The sequence below is a fragment of the Neofelis nebulosa genome, chromosome X (genome assembly GCF_028018385.1).
Source record: "Neofelis nebulosa isolate mNeoNeb1 chromosome X, mNeoNeb1.pri, whole genome shotgun sequence".
NCBI classification, from domain to species: Eukaryota; Metazoa; Chordata; class Mammalia; order Carnivora; family Felidae; genus Neofelis; species Neofelis nebulosa.
In genome coordinates, this window is record NC_080800.1 from 126833972 (window position 1) to 126853195 (window position 19224).

General features: G+C 41.5%; 1 protein-coding gene and 1 long non-coding RNA gene across 2 annotated transcripts in view; both read right to left on the reverse strand.

Annotated features, from left to right (window-relative positions):
- The window catches only part of MECP2 (methyl-CpG binding protein 2), a 60054-nt gene that overhangs the window by 34483 nt on the left and 6347 nt on the right, over positions 1-19224 (reverse strand). The window lies entirely within an intron of this gene.
- LOC131502895 (uncharacterized) overlaps positions 1-19224 on the reverse strand; it is a 42959-nt gene that overhangs the window by 22680 nt on the left and 1055 nt on the right. The gene's annotated exons all lie outside the window — the stretch shown is intronic.

The following is a 19224-nucleotide window of genomic DNA, read 5'->3' on the forward strand; positions in this document are numbered from 1 at the left end:
TACTGTTAAGCACTTTCTCGTGGTCATCATTCAGATGCCTTCCTTTGCGAGGTATCTATTAAAACCTTGCCCCTTTTTATTATTTAACTGTAGTTTACATATTCTAGATAGAAGTCCTTTGTCAAATATATGACTTTCTATTTTCTCTCTGACTTGTCTCAACTATTTTCTCAGTGATCTGTCTTTTCATTTTCTTAATGGTATCCTCTGAAGAACAAAAGTTTTAAATTTTAATGTTAAAGTTTCCTAGTACCTAAGAATGTGACCTTATTTGGAAATAAGGTCCTTGCAGATGCAATCACTTAAGACGAGGTCATCCTGGAATAGGGTGGACCCCTAATCCACTATAACTGGTGTCCTTATTAGAAGACAGCTATGCAAAGACACATATTATGAGGAAAACACCATGTGATGAGAAAGACAGACACTGCAGTTATCCAGCTGCAGGTCAAGGAACATCCAAGATTGCCAGCAAACCACCAGAAGCTAGGAAGAGGCAAGGAAAGATTTCTCTACAGGTTTCAGAGGGAGCATGGCTCTGCTGACACCTTGGGTTGTAAGCCACCCAGTTTGTAGTATTTTGTTACAGCAGTTCCGGGAAACTAATATGGATAGGGTCAAGGTTCATTTTTGTCTGGTATAAATGTCATTTGCTATCATTCAGAACCATCTGGTGAAAAGGCTTTCCTTTCTCCCATCGAACTGCTCTGGTGCCTCTGTTAAAATGAAATAATCATAGAACTTTGGTCAATTCTGGGCTTTCTATTCTATTCCACTGAACTACGTGTTTATCCTATGCAAGTACCAAGCAGTCTTGATTATTGTAGGTTTATAGTAAGTCAAAATCAGGTACTGTAAATGTTCCAATTTTGTTCTCTTTCAAGATTGCTCTGAAAATTCTAGGTACTTTGCATTTCCATATACATTTTAGAATTGACTTGTCAATTTCTACCAAAAAAAGCCTTTAGTTATGATCAGAATTATATTTTTTAAACCTTTAATGTTTTTATTTATTTTTGAGAAACAGAAAGAGACCAAGCACGAGTGGGGGAGGGGCAGAGAGAGGGCGACACGGAATCTGAAGCAGGCTCCAGGCTCTGAGCTGTCAGCACAGAGCCTGACGCAGGGCTCGATGCCATGAACCGTGTGATCATGATCTGAGCCAAAGTCGGACGCTTAACTGACTACGCCACCCAGGCGCCCCGACTGGAATTATGTTTAATCTACAGATCAATATGGGGGAACTAACACTGCAAAGATCGATCAGTCTTTCAATCTGTGAACACAGTATATCTTTCTATTTATTTAGGCCATTAATTTCTCTCAGCAAGTTTTTCAGTTTCAGTGTATAGACCATGTACATTTTTCATTAAATTATTCTTAGAGGTACTGCATTATAAATTTCACTTTCCAATTAATTTTTGTATAATTGACCTTGTGTCCTGAGACCTTGTTGAATTCACTTTTTAATTTTAGTAAAGGTTTTTCTTTCTTTCTTTTATAGACTCAAATTTTCTACATTACCTCCAAAAAAGAAACAGTTTTATTTCCTGTTAACATTCATGCTTTTTTTTTTTTTTTTAATATTTTTTTTTTCAACGTTTTTTATTTATTATTTTTGGGACAGAGAGAGACAGAGCATGAACGGGGGAGGGGCAGAGAGAGAGGGAGACACAGAATCGGAAACAGGCTCCAGGCTCCGAGCCATCAGCCCAGAGCCCGACGCGGGGCTCGAACTCACGGACCGCAAGATCGTGACCTGGCTGAAGTCGGACACTTAACCGACTGCGCCATCCAGGCGCCCCAACATTCATGCTTTTTATCTTTTTCTTGCCTTATTATACTGGCCTAAACCTCTAGTACAATATTGAACATAAGTATTAAGGATGGAGATCTTTGCCTTTTTCCTGATTTTAGGGGTAACATGTTCAATATTTTATCATTAAATAGTTTATCTGTAGCTTTCATAAATGCATTGTATCAAATGAGGAAGTTCCCTTCTAATCTGGTGAGTTTCTATTATGAATGGGCACTGAATTTTGTCAATATTTTTTCTATGTTTACTGAGATAACCATATTTTTCTCCTTTATTCTCTTTTTCAAAAAGTTTTTATTTATTTAAGTAATCTCTATACCCAACACTGGGCTTGAACTCACAATCCTAAGATCAAGAGTCATATGCTTTTCAGACTGAGTCAGCCAGGCATCCCTCTCCTTTTTTCTCTTAATATGGTGAATCATAGACTGGTTTTGAATGTTAAATCATATTTGTGTTCCTGGGATAAACCTCACCTGGTTGTGACACATTATCTTTTTATATACTGATGGATTTGATTTGCTAATATTTTATTAAGATTTTTACATTATGTTCATGACGGGTATTGGTCTGAATTTTCTTGTCATGTAATGTCTTCATAAGATTTGGTATCAGGGTTATGCTGGAGTGTTTCTTCTTCCTCCTCTCTCTTCTAAAAGCTAATGTTTATGTTAAGATTGGTGCTATTTCTTGGGGCGCCTGGGTGGCGCAGTCGGTTGAGCGTCCGACTTCAGCCAGGTCACGATCTCGCGGTCCGTGAGTTCGAGCCCCGCGTCGGGCTCTGGGCTGACGGCTCGGAGCCTGGAGCCTGGTTCCGATTCTGTGTCTCCCTCTCTCTCTGCCCCTCCCCCGTTCATGCTCTGTCTCTCTCTCTGTCCCAAAAATAAATAAAAAACGTTGAAAAAAAAAATTAAAAAAAAAAAAAAAAAAAAAAAAGATTGGTGCTATTTCTTAAATGTTTGATAAAATTGACCAGTGAAACCAAACCATCTAGGCCTAGAATATTCTTTTTGGGAAAATGTTTTAATAATGAATTAAATTTTTTTTTTTGTTTTTTTAAGTAGGCTCCACGCCCAATGTAGGGCTTGAACTCACGACCCCAAGATCAAGAGTCACATGCTCTACTGACTGAGCCAGCCAGGTGCCCTGATAATGAATTAAATATTTTCACTAGAGGAAGGACTACTAAATACTTTCTATTTCATATTATATCAGTTTTGATATGTCCTGTTTTTCAAGGAATTTATCCATTTCATCCAATTTGCCAACTTTAGTTGTTTATAACATTCCCTTATAATCCTTTTAATGTCTGAAGAGGCTTCAGTAATATCCCTTTTCTGCCTGATGTAGGTAACCTACATACTTCTCTTTTTTTCTTGATTAGTCTGGCCAGCAGATTATCTGTTGATATATTCAAAGAACCAACTTTTGGCTTTGTTAATTACCTCTAATTTGGCTGTTCATACCTCATATAAATTTCCCTCTAAGTACTCATTTAGCTGAATCCTATAAATCTTAACATGTTTTATTTTCTTTTTTTTTTTTTTTTTTAATTTTTTTTTCAACATTTTTTATTTTTTATTTTTGGGACAGAGAGAGACAGAGCATGAACGGGGGAGGGGCAGAGAGAGAGGGAGACACAGAATCGGAAACAGGCTCCAGGCTCCGAGCCATCAGCCCAGAGCCTGACGCGGGGCTCGAACTCACGGACCGCGAGATCGTGACCTGGCTGAAGTCGGACGCTTAACCGACTGCGCCACCCAGGCGCCCAACATGTTTTATTTTCATTATAATTTGTTACTGCTTGAAATTTTTCCTAATTTTTCTTTTGACTTCTATTTCTATTCAGAAATGTATTAATTTTTAAATAGTAGGGGTTTTTCTTCTAGATCTTATTGTTATGATATTTTAATCCTGTTCTGATCAAAGAACATAATCTATAGGATTTCAAACTTCTGAAATGTCTTGAGACTTGTTCATCGTCCAGTATATGTTACACTGTTGAACTATATTATGTACTTTTGAAAAGACTGTGTGTTCTGCAGTTGTTGAGTGTGTTACTCTATAAATATCGATTAGGGCAATGAGGCTGGTAATGTTCAGATCTGTATCCTAATTCTTTTGTCTAGTTCTAACAATTATTGAAAGAAGAGTATTAAAATTGCCAAGTATGATTATGAAATTTGTCTTTTTCTCTTTAATTTTGCCAATTTTTCTTCATGTATTTTGCAGCTTTATATTTAGGCACATACACATTCATGACTGGTAATGTATTCCTGATGAGCCGACCCTTTGCTCATTATGAAGTGTGTGTCTCTTTATCTCTGGTAATATCCTTTGTTTTAAAGTCTCTTTTTTTGATATTAGTATTGCTACTCCAGTTTTCCTACGCTTACTGTTTGTTTGCACAGTATACCTTTTTCCATCCTTTTATTTTAATCTAGTTGTGTCTAGCATTAAAACTGCTTCTCTTACAGGGATGCCTGGGTGACTCAGTCAGTTAAGTGTTCAACTCTTGATTTTGGCTCAGGGCATGATCTCATGGTTCATGGGATCAAGCCCCTCATTGGGCTCTGTGCTGACAGCTCAGAGCCTGCTTAGAATATTCATTCTCTTTCTCTCCCCCCCCCCCCGCCCCATGTGCACGTGCACACACGCTCTCTCTCAAAATAAATAAACTTTAAAAAACTGCTTCTCTTATAGACAACAAAAGTTGGGCCTTGCTTTTTAATCCAGCCTACAGTTTCTGCCATTTAACTAAAATGTCTAATCCACTTTTCATTTACTGTAATTATTGATATGAGTGGATTTAAGATTACTGATTTGTCCTTTCATTACAAGTGTATTTTCTTTTACATTCTTGAGCACAGTTTACAACAGTTGCTTTAAGATCCTTCTCTGCTAGGGGTACCTGGGCGGGGGGTGCTCAGCTGGTTAAGCATCCAATTCTTGGTTTTGGCTCAGATCTTGATCTCAAGGGTCGTTGAGATAGAGCCTTGCATCAGGCTCTGCACTGACAGTGAGGAGCCTGCTTGGGATTCTCTCTCTCCCTCTCTCTCTGTCCTTCCCCACATCGCATGCACTCACTCTCTCAAAAATAAATAAAATAAAATCCTGTTAATTCCAACATTTGGGTCGTCTTGGGGTAGGTTGCCATTGATTGCCTTTCTTTCTTTTTTTTTTTTTAACTTTTTAAAAGTTTATTTATTATTGAGAGACAGAGCATGAGCATGGGAAGGGCAGAGACAGGGGAGACACAGAATCTGAAGCAGGCTCCAGGCTCTGAGCTGTCAGCACAGAGCCAGACGCAGGGCTCGAACTCGCAAACCACGAGATCATGACCTGAACCGAAGTCGACGTTTAACCGACTGAGCCACCCAGGTGCCCTTGATTGCCTCTCTCTTGAACAGGGGTGGGCAAACTATGACCTGCAGGCCCAATATGACTCGCTGACTATCTCTGGAAACACAATTTTATTGGAATGTAGTCAGGCCTATTCATTTATATACTGTCTATGGCTGCTTTCACACTACAACAGCAGAGTTGTGTAGCTGTAACAGAGACTATACGGCTGGCAAAGACTAAAATAGTTACTATGTACAGAAAATAATCTGCTTACCCCTGCTCCTGAGTAAGGGTCACATTTTCCTATTTTTTCAAACGTCTAGACATTGTGAATGATACACTGTCAGACTTTGGATTCGGCTATATTGCAATAAAGAGTACGGATTTAACAGGAAGTCAACTCAGTAGAATTCAAACTCCAAACTGTGTTCCCTATGGTGGGCAGCATCTGAAATCTCTGTTCATTTCTTTTGCCTTCGCTGGAATTTAGCAGAGTTATATGAAGAATTTGGGCCCCCTGCTTGTGGCTATCTACTTTCCGGGGTTTCTGCTCTTGGTTTTCAGATGGTGTGGTTGCTGTGAACTCTGTCCTGTGATTCTTCAGCCCTTGAGACTGCAGGTTAGTAGTAATATTGGTATTGTAATTTTGTAACTACTTTATATATTACTAGATAAAGCAAATAAGTAGGTTAATTAGGAATCAATATTTTCAGTTGATATATAAGGATAAAATAAAAGTTAAAGACAAACCCTCAAATGTTAAATTTCCACCAAAGACATCATTATGTATTCATGAGTCTAAAAATTATCTTTTCAGCGTTTTTAGCTTTGTCCATTGAGAGAACCTAGACAGAATGTCACCCCAGTAAGAATGAGCACATCTAGCACCCAAAGCTTGGCTCCTAAATACCATTTTCCACTAAAAGGAATCAGAGCTCTTGGAACCAGTTCTGGGTCAGGAAAAGCACACATGGAATGTTTTGTGCCAGAAAGCAAAGAATCACTCAAAGACTAATTAATGAGAGTATGCCAAGAGGACACAGGTGCCAGTATGAAGGGACTCCCACTGATCAAATTTGGAATAATTTTATTAAAAAGATAGTGACTGTAGCTGAATTGCAAAACATTCAATAAATAAAAATCCATGAGTCCATATTGATATAAAAGAGAAGAGAAAACACAACAGCAAAGGGTTTGCCACCACCTGGAGGTGACTATTACACCAACTCCTTGCTCTGGAATTTAGTAATTAATTTAGTAATTAAAGGCAAAGATTTAGCGCTTATGCTATCTTTTTAGGAGGAAATATAGTTCCTCCTTACTTGATAAGGGAAAGTTCTTTACAGAAGAATGCCAATACTACATATAGAAGAGAGGACAGAAGTAGAAAATCCAGGGGCGCCTGGGTGGCGCAGTCGGTTAAGCGTCCGACTTCAGCCAGGTCACGATCTCGCGGTCCGTGAGTTCGAGCCCCGCGTCGGGCTCTGGGCTGATGGCTCGGAGCCTGGAGCCTGTTTCCGATTCTGTGTCTACCTCTCTCTCTGCCCCTCCCCCGTTCATGCTCTGTCTCTCTCTGTCCCAAAAATTAAAAAAAAAAAAAAAAAAAAAACAAGTAGAAAATCCATCATTTTGTAACTGCCAATGAAGTAATCGATTGAGGCAAGGATCATCGATGAATGCTAAGTCATTAGGTGAACTGCTGGGCAACAGGATCTTTGTATGGTGCCAAAGCATACCACATATTACTTATCAATTACAGCGAAAACTGTACATCTGCAATGGAGAGATCTGGTAGTCATCTGCTTCTTCAACCAAGTGGTAAAACACAGCATCAGGAGCCACAAGAGAACTAACCAGAACGTGCCTCCTGATTTGATACTAATACAAAATACTCTTGCCCAAAATGTTTGCCTAAGTAAACCCTAAAATCTAACGTCTCATTTACAATTAATATAAAAGATAAACAGGAAAAGAGACACATCTAGAATGTGGGTCTTCTGTAAAGCAAGTGGGCTAGTTGCTTCATAAAGCTAATGTCACAGGTGGACTGGAGGTGGGGAGGCTGTTCTTGTCAAAAGAGAAAAAGGAGGGGCACCTGGGTGGCTCAGTCAGTTAAGCAGCCGACTTCGGCTCAGGTCACGATCTCACCCTCTGTGAGTTCAAGCCCCGCGTCGGGCTCTGTGCTGACAGCTCGGAGCCTGGAGCCTGTTTCCGATTCTGTGTCTCCCTCTCTCTCTGCCCCTCCCCCGTTCATGCTCTGTCTCTCTCTGTCCCAAAAATAAATAAAAAAAAAAAAAAAGAGAAAAAGGAAACATACTCAAATATAACGAATAAATCTTAATTGCTCTCTAGCTCCCCTCTTCCCAAACAGCTGTAAGAGACATTTGGGAGAAATCAGAATTTAGAATGGCTGTCTGATGATAACATTAGAGAACTGTTTATGTTTTTAGGTATGCTCAGGGCATTGTGTTGTATTGGAGAATGTCCTTAATTTTAGGAGATGTATGCTGAAGTACTTAGGGAGGAAATGTCATGATGTCTGTGAATTCCTTTCATATGGTCAGCATAAAGATATAACAATGCACATTTTTTTTAAGTTAATTTATTATGAGAGCACACCTACACATGAGCAGGTGAGGGGCAGAGAGAGAGAATCCCAAGCAGGCTCCGCACTGCCAGCGCAGAGCCCAACACAGGGCTCGATCCCACGAACCGTGAGATCATGACCTGAGCTGAAATCAAGAGTCAGACACTTACCCGACTGAGCCACCCAGGTGCCCCTAAAAATGCACACATCTAAACAGACCAAGCAAATATGTCAAAATGTTAACAATTGTTGAATCTAGGCAGTAGGCACACAGGCTTCACAGTAAGTAGAAAAAAAGATTTGGCTGAAATAAAGAATTTAACAGAAGGGATGGAAATAGAGTCTAGGAGACATTCCAAAATTCAGAGTGAAAGAAAACAAAAGGAAAATATGAGAGAAGATTGAGACAGAGGACCAATATAAGAAGTCCAAAATTAAGCTAAGAGGAATCTCCATAAAAAAGAGAAAATGGAAAAATGAAACATTTTTTAGAAAAGAGTTGACAATAGACAAAAGTATTCTGACTGAATGACCCCAGCACAATGAATGAAAAAGACACAACTCCAGACACATTCTCATGAAATTCCAAGACACTAAAGAAAAAGAAAAAAAATGCTAAAAATTTTCCAAGGAAGAAAAGAAAAGAAAGACACCTACAAAAGAACCCCAATCAGACTGACATCAGGTGTTTCTTCCATTGGTGACTTTGAATGCTAGAAGACAATGGAAGCAATGCCTTCAAAATTAGGAGGGAAAATGATTTTCAACTTGGAATTCTATGCTCAGTCAATTGAGGAGAAGAGCAGAAGAAGGGCATTTCAGACATGCAGTGACTCGGAAGACTTGTCTGTTACAATGCTTTTGGCTGCAAGTAACAGAAAAGCCAACTCAAACTGGCTTACACAGTAAGAAAATGTATTCTCTCCTACAACTGGAAGCCCAGAGCAGGGGCAGGCCCCAGGCTCCTCCTGTCCATCTGCCCCCCGAACCTTGATGAGGAAGTGCTGTCCTCAGGCTTGATGCCTCAGTCTGAGGTTACACCAAAGCCGCCAACAGCATCTTCCTTATTTATACCCAGTGAGGGTCGGTTTACCCTGAACATGCCATCAAAGCCCTTCCCTTCATTCTGAGTGGACTGAGAACATAGGTCTAACCTGGATCAGTAACAGTTGCCAGGGGCACGCAGGTGGCCCACTTGGTTGAGTGTCCGATTCTTGGTTTTGGCTTGAATCATGATTCTAGGGATCGTGGGATCGAGCCCTGCATTGGGCCTCGTGCTGGGCTCCACACTGAGCACGGGGCCTGCTTGATTCTCTCTCTCTCCCTCCCTCCTTCCGCCCCCTCCCCCGCTCACACTCACTCTCTCTCTAAAAAAATTAAAACACAGTATCAGTTGCCAAGGGAATGCAATGTGTGGAATGTCTTAAGGATCCCTGCTGGTGGCGGCAGCAAGGTAGAAAGGTAGATGACACCAAGGCCCTGTTAGGAACGGGGAAAGAGGGAATGGATGTGGTGAGGAACAACCGTGTCCATTACAGTTTACTACCCACACACCCTATCCCAGTATCCAGGAAATGAGGAATAAACCATGTAAAAGACATGGCTTCTGAGAAACAGTGGCTCCAACCCAAGAGCTCAGCGAAGGGAAGACCCGGGTGGCAGCTGTGTACCACCTCAGAGAGCAAGTAATCCAGATTGCAGGAGGGGGGCAGAGAGCTCTCTGTCCCCCTCCGGGAGGGGGCAGGAGAGAGGACGATGCAGAACTACAGGAAAGAAACAGCACGGCTGGAAAGATTTTACAAAACCAGGAAATACTATTAAGGAAGAGCAAATGGCCATCAGAAACAGTGGGAAAAACAAAGATCTGTACAAGAAAGCCAAGGTCCAAACATGAAGCACGTTAAATTCTGGCAAAGATTGTAAGCAGGTGATGGGAGTGTAAGAAAGGAGAATCCATTTTACCTTGCTTGGTCATTCTCCTTTGAGTGGTCTAGCGACTGTGACTCCAGACCTATAAAGAAGGGAATGTAATCCTAGCACTTGTGACTTGGCCTCAGGGTAACAATATTTACGTACGTGTAATGGTGTCAAGGATGTTGACAGGTGTTCGTTCAACTTTAGAATTAACCTACGGCCATGTGGATGTAGTTGGAGGGCAGAGCACAAATGTTAGTAATTGTAAGAATGAATATGATCAAGTATAGCTTTTATTTTTTATTTTTTTAAATATTTTATTTTTACATAATCTCTACACCAATATGGGGCTCAAACTCACAACCCCGAGATTGAGAGTTGCATGCTCCACCGACTGAGCCAGCCAGGTGCCCAGGTCAAGTATAGCTTTTAGGTCAAGGTGGGGGGGAAGAGCAGGGTCACTAGTATCCTCATCTTAACAGAGGGGAAGTGCCGCACGGCCGCAAGCTGACAGAAGAGGAAGCACCGTCCGGAGTCAGAGAGAAAATGTGAGTTTGAGTCTCAACATGGGAGGTGATGGAAGCTAAGCCATCCTCTTCCATTTCAGGGAGTTAATTCTGCAAAGCTGGTAAACCAAGAGAGATGGATAAGCAGATGATTTAATTTTGAAGGTAACCATCAAAGAAACTGAAAGTAGAAACAGTTAAAAGCTGTCCTATCTGGGTTGTGGAACAGGAAGGGGAAGGGGTAGGCTGTTGTTTTCACCATAACCTCTTTTGAGGAGTTATATTGTTATTGAGTGGCCGTAATATTTTGATAAAAACTCAAACGCCAAATAACCTAACTCTTCAGTAGTTTTCTATTGCTCTGAGATTAACATAAAAAATCCTGCACCTAGCCTGTCAACCTCTCTCTGCCTGCATCACCGCCACCTGCCCCGCCCCAACTCTGCTCCAGCCACACAGGGCTTTGTAAGTGCCTTAGAGGGCTAAGCTCCTGCCAGGCCCTCGGCCTTCACACATGCCCTTTCCAGTTGGGAAAGCCCTCCTCCACTCTGTGTCCTGCCCACTTCTGTTCACCCTTCAAGTCTTGGCTTCAGCACTGCCTGCTTAGCACAGGTTTCCTTATCCCTCCCAAGGCTTCACTGTTCCCCCATTACTCATGAGCATGGTGAGTAACCACCCCTCCCCCCACCACCGCAACTTGGCCTTCAGAGCACTTCACCTGCTGTAATTACATAATTACTTGTGAATTATTTAAGTCTGTTTCTCTCGCCAAACTTAAGTTCCACAAGGAAAGGTACCAAGCTGTCTCCACCTGCCTACTACAGCGCCTGAGGTACTGGAGACACCTAACTCCATCGTGGGATGAATGGCTGGAGGACAGCCTGATGAACTGCAGATCCTTCAGCATGGAGCAGCAAGGAATTCAGTATTTAAACTGAACTGTATCAGCCAGATGAAAAAGTTACTAAATATGGAACAGTCCTGTCACTCAGAATTGAGTGTCAGTATAACAAATAGTCCTATGAAATGTGTGGTGTTTCATGAGTGTCAGCGAGGAAGCTGTTCGATGTCACCCAAAGTCCTGCTGCATCCATTCAGAGGTGACTTGGGGCTTGGACTGAGGCCTTAGCATTAGAGGTGGTGAGACGCGGCTGGCTGTGAGGTCCATTTTGAACACGGATCCCCACATGAGTCGCTGGTAAGGGAAAGAACAGAAGGCAAAGGACAACTCCTGGAATTCTGCATTGGTAACTGGATGGATACTGATGCTATTTACTGGGATAGAAAAGACAGGAGGAGGGGTGCCTGAGTGGCTCCGTGGGTTAAGTGTCCGACTTCGGGTCAGGTCATGATCTCATGGTCCATGGGTTTGAGCCCCAAGTCGGGCTCCGTGCTGACAGCTCAGAGCCTTGGAGCCTGCTCCGGATTCTGGGTCTCCTTCTCTCTCTCTGCCCCTCCCCTGCTCATGCTCTGTCTCTCTCTCTCAAAAATAAACATCAAAAAAAATTAGAAAAGACAGGAGAAAAAGCAGATTTGAGGGGAGAAAAAAAAGCAAGGGAACTATTTGGGACTTGTTAAGTTTGAAATGTCTGAGGAACTCAAGTGGAAATACTGAAGAGGCCATCCAATGTGGGGTTCAAGAGGGAGGCTAGATATGCACGCACAGAGTGGAATCATCAGCACACAGCTGAACCCAGCAAAGCAATGGAAACACATAAACAATGGATATGCCCCAAATTAAATCGAGGCATAGTCATCAATGAAATGTCATGTGATCATCAAAAATGACGGTGTGAAGACATTACCCAGATGTTATCTGTAGATGCCAGATTTATGGGCAATTCTTACTTTTCCTCTTTATTTTCTAAAAAAAATTTCCATTGAACAGATATTATTTTTATAATTAGTAAATACAAGTTATTTTCATCTTAGAGAAAGGTGGTGTTATCAATCTACTTTTACTGACACAGATATCTACAACCCATCACTGAGGAAAAAAGGCAAGTTACAACAGTACATTTATAATATCATCCCATTTATTTAAAACAGTATGTACGTATGCACAGGGTGCATAAGGAAGACTCTAGAAGAATTTTAATTTTTAATGGTTATTTTTGAGGGAGAGACAGTGCAAGTGGGGGAGGGGCAGAGAGAGAGGGAGACACAGAATCCGAAGCAGGCCCCAGGCTCTGAGCTATCAGCACAGAGCCTGATGTGGGGCTTGAACTCACAAACCGTGAGATCGTGACCTGAGTGCCGAAGTCAGACGCTTAACCGACTGAGCCACGCAGGGGCCCCAAGAAGAATGTTTAAAATGCCAACAGCAAAGGTAACTTTAAGACTATTATTTATCAAGAAATTTATGTGGTATTAAGCATTCTTAAACAGTTTTAGTTGCATTACACTTTGCATGGATTTTGCAAAAACACTAAATGGGTTCATAAAAATATTTGACAGAATAGTTTGAAGTAAGCTTTAAATGCCATTTTATCTCCCTTCCTGGCACTTGTGCTCTAGGGCTTTCTTTACTCTTTTCCCCACATACTGACTACTCAAGGGCTGGCAGTTCCGATGTCCGCAGTCGCACGGCGTAACATACACACTGGGTGTTCTTAACCTTCTTCTGCCGCGGGCCCTTCTGGCTCTCCACAACCCTTCTCAGAAGAATGTTTTGAAATGCATAAAATTAAATGCATAGAAACTGATGAATTATGCACATCGAGATGGTGCTGGAGTATTATGTGCTTCTTTGGGAAGCCATTAAACACCTAGGTCTAATAACTACCCTAAGTTTGAAGTATGATAAGGACAAATGATGTTTCCAAAATATCTGTAACTGTAATGTGGTACGAAAGCATCTTTCACCTCTACTGGTGACAAAGTCACAGGTACTCCTAACACTACCATGGTCTGTGGCCTACGTTTGTCATTGAAGGAAAACTGAATTTTCAGTGAGAGGTTAGTGAAAATCAAGATGAAGTATTTTTCCCATCCAAGGTTACGGAACCCGTGCATTTTCAACCATGAGTCAGAACTGTTGGTCTAAGAACATACAGACCAAATAGTAACGGCAGTTTTCTCCGCGTGGTGGAATTTCCACAGTCATTTCCATATGCGTTTTCCACAATGATAAAATTACTTGTGGAATTAAAAAATAAAGAGCTTAATAAATACTACATTTTTGTCTTAAACAACTTAGAAGAATGGCTAAGCAATTTTAGACAGCTGCATACAAGCTACATTAACATTTTTTATAGGGTGACCACTTAAAGACTTTTCAACTTTCCCTAACTCCTTAAGTATTATGACGACTTTAATCATTCCTATGTTCTTACCAGCCTAGAAAAAAAATCACTAGAATTATTTATTCTGGAGTTAAGTGGAACAAAAAGACAAACTGTCACAACTGCAGACGTTTGTGTTTTTTTGCCAAGTACAATTCCAAAAACAGCTGAAAATATTAGAGCAAATTAGCACTAATATGGACCGATACCTTCTGCTGTTTACAAAAACACAAAAACCAGAAACACACAAATTTATACTTTAAAACTGTATTATTGAATATGTATAGACAAAATTAAAATATAACTTATCAAAGTACTATCAAAACTTGAGTACCACTAGAGGCCCCAAAGAAATCAAAATACTTTAATATTTAAGAAGAATCCATATGTAGAGGTCAGCTCATGCTTTAAAGTGCTCACGTCTGTGTTTTAGCAGCAGTGTGGAATGCTGCAAAGATGGGAACAAAGGGAAACGTGCGTATCTCAGAAGCCTGCTTTGCTTTCTTTCAAATCTAAAAATAAAACCTTCGGACTGCCCTATTAATAAATCTAGAAAATGGATGCCTTTTTTTGTGTGGAAAGCTTTCACAAACAAAGAAATAAAAATATCTTCTTGGTTAATAGGACCAAAGGATGTAAACATAAACCAGATGTCAATCCCCATTTCTCTAAATTCCATTCTCCCTCTGGGCTCTGGTGGGGCTTCTGTTGTAAAGATGTTTCTACAGCACAAGGAGACATGTTGAATGAAGGTCTGTACAGAGCAACACGGACCAAACTCAAAAGCCAAGTACCGAGTGAAAAGAGCGAGTTGCAGAATGTTACATCCAGTAGGACACCCTCCCGCAAGCCTGTAAAAACAGTTTTGAACGTTATACATTCTCACGTGTAACGCAGCATAAAGCCTGCATGGAGAGCATCCCCATCACCTGCAGAGGACAGGCCACCTCAGGCCTGTGTAACCGTGCCCGGGACTTCACGGGAGCCGTCACATGGAGCTCCATAAAGGAGGCTGATGTGAACAGGGCAAACTGCTAACGTTTCTGAGGTCCAAGTGGAAAGCACCGGAGTAGCTAATGCTTGAGCAGAGTGCAGAGGCTGGGGAGGAAGAGGGCCAGGAGGACTGCAGGAAGGCAAGACCTCAAAGACGGGAGGGTCAGGATGGCCTAAGGGAGGGCCAAGGAGTAGCCACACAGAGAAGAGGTAAAGAGGGCTCTGATCCAACCTCCTGAGCCCAGGCTTGTGGGAATCGCAGCAGTGCCATCCGTGGTGGCTCATCAGGGTGGACCTGGCCCTTGACAAGACAGAGTGAGCTTGATTATGCACTGCTTTCTTCACCATGAAAGTCTTGGTAAAAAGTAATAATAAATAAAAATCAGAAGAACTAAGCAGTGAGTTTGGCACCAGAGTGGACGGTCACGCCACACAAGCTCCCGCCCTCCTCTCGGCATGGAGTATCACAGGAGGAGGTGTGCTGGAGAATGGGAAGCCCTCTCCTCATGGGTCTCCTGGGGCAGAAGTGGAGGGAAGGAAGGTTCCATAAAGAGACCTGGAGGGAGAGCCCCGGGGCCCTGATGGGTGGGTGGCAAGCCAGCTCAGGGCAGATGGCCTCCAGAGCCATGGGGATGGCAAGGGGACAGGATGGATGGCCAGAGCTCCTTACACTGCCTTCTGGGGCGTGGGAACATCTCAGAATGGGGTGTGACTTAGAAGGAAAGCAGAGCCTGCTTAGCACAGCTGGTGTGGTGTGTCTGATTTCCTACCAGCACACTCTGCAAACTGCTCCCAGCCCTTAGGCCTGGCTTGCCGCACCTGTCTCATCTCCATTCTCCAAACTCCTCAGGCCCAGCCCAACAGTTCTCTCTTGTCTGAGCCTCTGTGCATGCTGGTCTCTCCCCCACTCCTATGTTCCACCTTCTCCTGGACTAGCTAATGTTGGCTTATGGTTCAGGTCGTGGAGGTCACTTTTCAAAGAAGTCTCCTCCCCAATCTCACTTTCAAGTCTAGGTGGGACCTCTCTAACGTTGATGTGTTCCCTCAGTGGTCAGTACTCCTCCATCGTAGCATTTGCCCCCTTGTAAATAACGTCTGTTTGCCGATCTGTATCTTCTTTTAGATCAGAGGATCACTGAGGATAGTGGAAGTCTGTACCGTCTAGTACAGTAAATGACAGAATAGACACTTGATTGGTATAGGGTAAATTAATGAAGTATTGCTCTATAAAGTATCAAAGAGAATGACGCAACAGCACTCTGGTCCTGAATACTTCCAGTATATTCCTTATGCATATTACAATACAAATGAGACAGAAGGTCCAGCAGCTTCAGGAGACCCTGTAACTCTGAGTCCCAAGGAGCCACTGCAACTTAGTAGCAAAATAAAAATGCTCCATTTTCTTCAATATTCACAAATGAGAACTGGCTGAAGTTTCCCTTGTCAAGTAAAGGGTCTTGCCTCACAGGCTCTGCTCACATGAGGTCACATCTGATGAAATGGAAGCTTCCGAAGTTTTGCTTTCTAGTGCTAACTGCTAAAAATTATTTCTTCCTAGCCTAATTAACAGCTCTCTAGTCTCTACAAATAGCACTGCAGACATAAATTCGTGTGCTCATCTCCTCATATGTAGTCTTTTCTTTAAAACTATGCAATTAAAAGGTCACCCTTGACTTGGCAATATCTCTCCAAGTTTAAAATGCACATACCCCTTGACCCAGCAAGCCCCATCTCTAGGAATTTCTTCTATACTAGTAAAGCAACCCTTAAAAAGAATGATACAGCTCTATAGAAACTGATAGCAAACAATCTCCAAGATACATTCACTAAAAAGAGCAAATTTTGGAAATGTGCATGGCATTTCACTGTTTGTGTAAACACACACATACACACCCTTGTTTGTGTGCATATGCCCACAAAATATATAAACGTGATTATAAAATATAATATAATATGAGGTACCTAGAATAATCAATCTCATAGAAACAAAAAGGAGAAGGGTAGCTGCCAGGGGCTGGGGAAGGGGGAATAGGGAGTTACAGTTTAATGGAGATGGTTTTGGTTTTGCAAGATGAAAAGGGTCCTGGAGATGCATAATGGGGATGGCTGCACAAGAACGTACTCCGTGTCACAGAAGTGTCCACTTAAAAATGGCTAAAATGGTAAATCTTCTGTTACGTATATTTTACCAGAATTTAAAAACTGCACACACACACACACACACACACACACACACACACATACATACATGCATACACACAGAGATTAACAAAAAAACAACTGGTAACGATGGCTGCCTCCAGGGAGAGAAATGGATATCTGGGGACAGGGTGGCAAGGAGCTCTTTAACCATATAACCTTTTATACAACCTTTCTCATTCTGTATCATATACTTATTTTTAAAATTCATGAAAAAAGCAGCCTCATACAAGAAGCTTTTTCCTTAATCATAAGTTGTTCATATCCCTTCTCTAAGTAAAAAAATACTTCTCATTCCAAACCAGGATTCCACTTCAGTTTTAAGGTTATTTATTAGATTTAAATGATGCAAGCTGCAAAAAATTACACTTTTCCCCCTAAGAATATATTCACCAAAAGCCTGACTTTATTTTTATCAGCTATTACAGAAATGCTTCAAAATCATAGAAGAAAATTACCATTTTTATCAGTACACAACTTTTATTCCATCACAACCGAGATAGCCGAATATAGAACTGTTTCAACAGCAAAAAGCACTCATCATAATTCAAGACAAAAATCAGCCCGCAATTACATGAGACAGAAAACAAACTATGCTTATGTTTCAGTCTACCCTAAGCTCTAACTTCTGTGTCAGAATTTTAAACACACACACATGCACACACCCTCTGGATTCCTCCTCGTTGATCCAAAACCTACTTTGTGAAGATCCACTATTTTCTTGAGTCTTCTGGAATGAGCGCTGCGGCCACTGGCACTGCAGCCTCTAGAGCCCTGCCCCAAGTCAAGGAGAAGGCAGCACTTGCAGGGCCCAACACTGCCCCTGCCTGGAATATTTGTTGGGTGAATGAATAAATGATTATCTGCTGACAGGCTTGCCATCAAGTCTCACAAAGAAAAACTTCAGAAAGAGAAAAGTAAGAGACGTTTGTTTACTTGAAGTCGACATATGATAAAGGTGAAGACCAGATGACTGACTGAATCCCCATGCGGCTATGACACGACTGGCTAAGTGGGCTCTCGATCCCATCCTTACCCGATGTTCAATACAAAACCAGGCATTTTTATAACCATACGAAAAACAAAGGACAACTTACCTAGAAGATTCTTTTGTATATATCAATACAGTACATCACGTTTTTTTAGGAAGAAAAAATATATAGACGAATATTCACACGTTCTTTAAGTGGGAAAGGACGTTCTAAGTACAAAATCAAAAGAAGAAATCATAACAGAAATTGGATACGGCAACATGACAAGCAGAGAATCAAAAGATATATGACAAAGTAGGAAAACATCTGCACGACGACAAAGACTATCCTTAATACAAGTTCTTACAAATCAACGTAAAAAGAAACATCCTGATGGAAGAATAAACGCAGAACACGAATAGGCAATTCACAAAAACCAAATACAAATGGCTGATGATTACTGAGGTTCAGCCTCAGTAATAACCCAAGAAGCACAAATTTAAAAGATGGGCATCCAATTCAGGGAGGGTATAGGAAGCAGTACTTTCTCAGACTGTCAGGAGAACTGAGACAGCCATTTTGGAAGGCAATGTGGTGGCACTCATCAGCAATTCCAAGCCTAGGTAGCCGTTCTTCAAAGAGTGGCACACAAGGAAGTTCAATCCAGTAGTATGTTTAATAGCAAACCAGTGGGAAAACCAACAGGAGGACAATGCAGGACAGTAAGTCAGCACCAGATCACACTGCTACTTAACAGAAGTGAGGCAGAAAGAAACGTATCACATGGATTTGGATAGATGCGGAATATGTATGATATTATCCTCATTTTGTTAAAAACACAAGAGTGCATATTTGTAGAGCCTGAGAAGACTCAGAAGGATCTACATAGTGGTTACTCTGGGTAATGAGCACAGAGACTAACAGGGAGCTTTCATCTTTTTACACAGTAGGCTTTAAAATGGTTTGTTTTCCATAAAAGCATGCATTATTTTTATAATTTCTTAAAAAAGGAAAAGAGGGAAAATAACAAGATATCAAACACTTATCTACTAAACACAGGTTCTATCCTTGGAGAATTCCTTTCAAAGTTTCTTGCAGCTTAAGTGGCTGTGTCTTTCCCACTCATAAGTACTAAGAGATATTTTTTACATTTCTTAGAAGGAACTAGATAGAGTGACCACTGCCTGTTTTATAAAATCCATTCATAATCTGAGAAAAAGACTATTAAAAACATAAACCATCCCCCGGGCCTAACATCTACCAGAAGAAACCCATTCACTGCCCATATGACATTTAGTCCACGCAATTTCTGAGACAATGCACAAAGCGCCAGCCACACAACTCCCACCAGCATAAATACGTGGTGCACAAAGAACGTCCTGTCAGCAGGGCCCAGAGTACACCCCGCAGCAATCAAGGAGAAATGACAATCTGAGTCACAGGATCAGAAGTGGAACCAAATTTGGGACTTGCAGGCAGTGCCAGGCTCTTCACTCCTTCACACCTTCTATTCTCCTCCACCCAAATCCCAGCCCTTTACATAGTCCCCAAACAGGCTGTGTCACGGATGTCCATAAAGCTTTAGACTGAGGCGTCCGAAACTACCAGA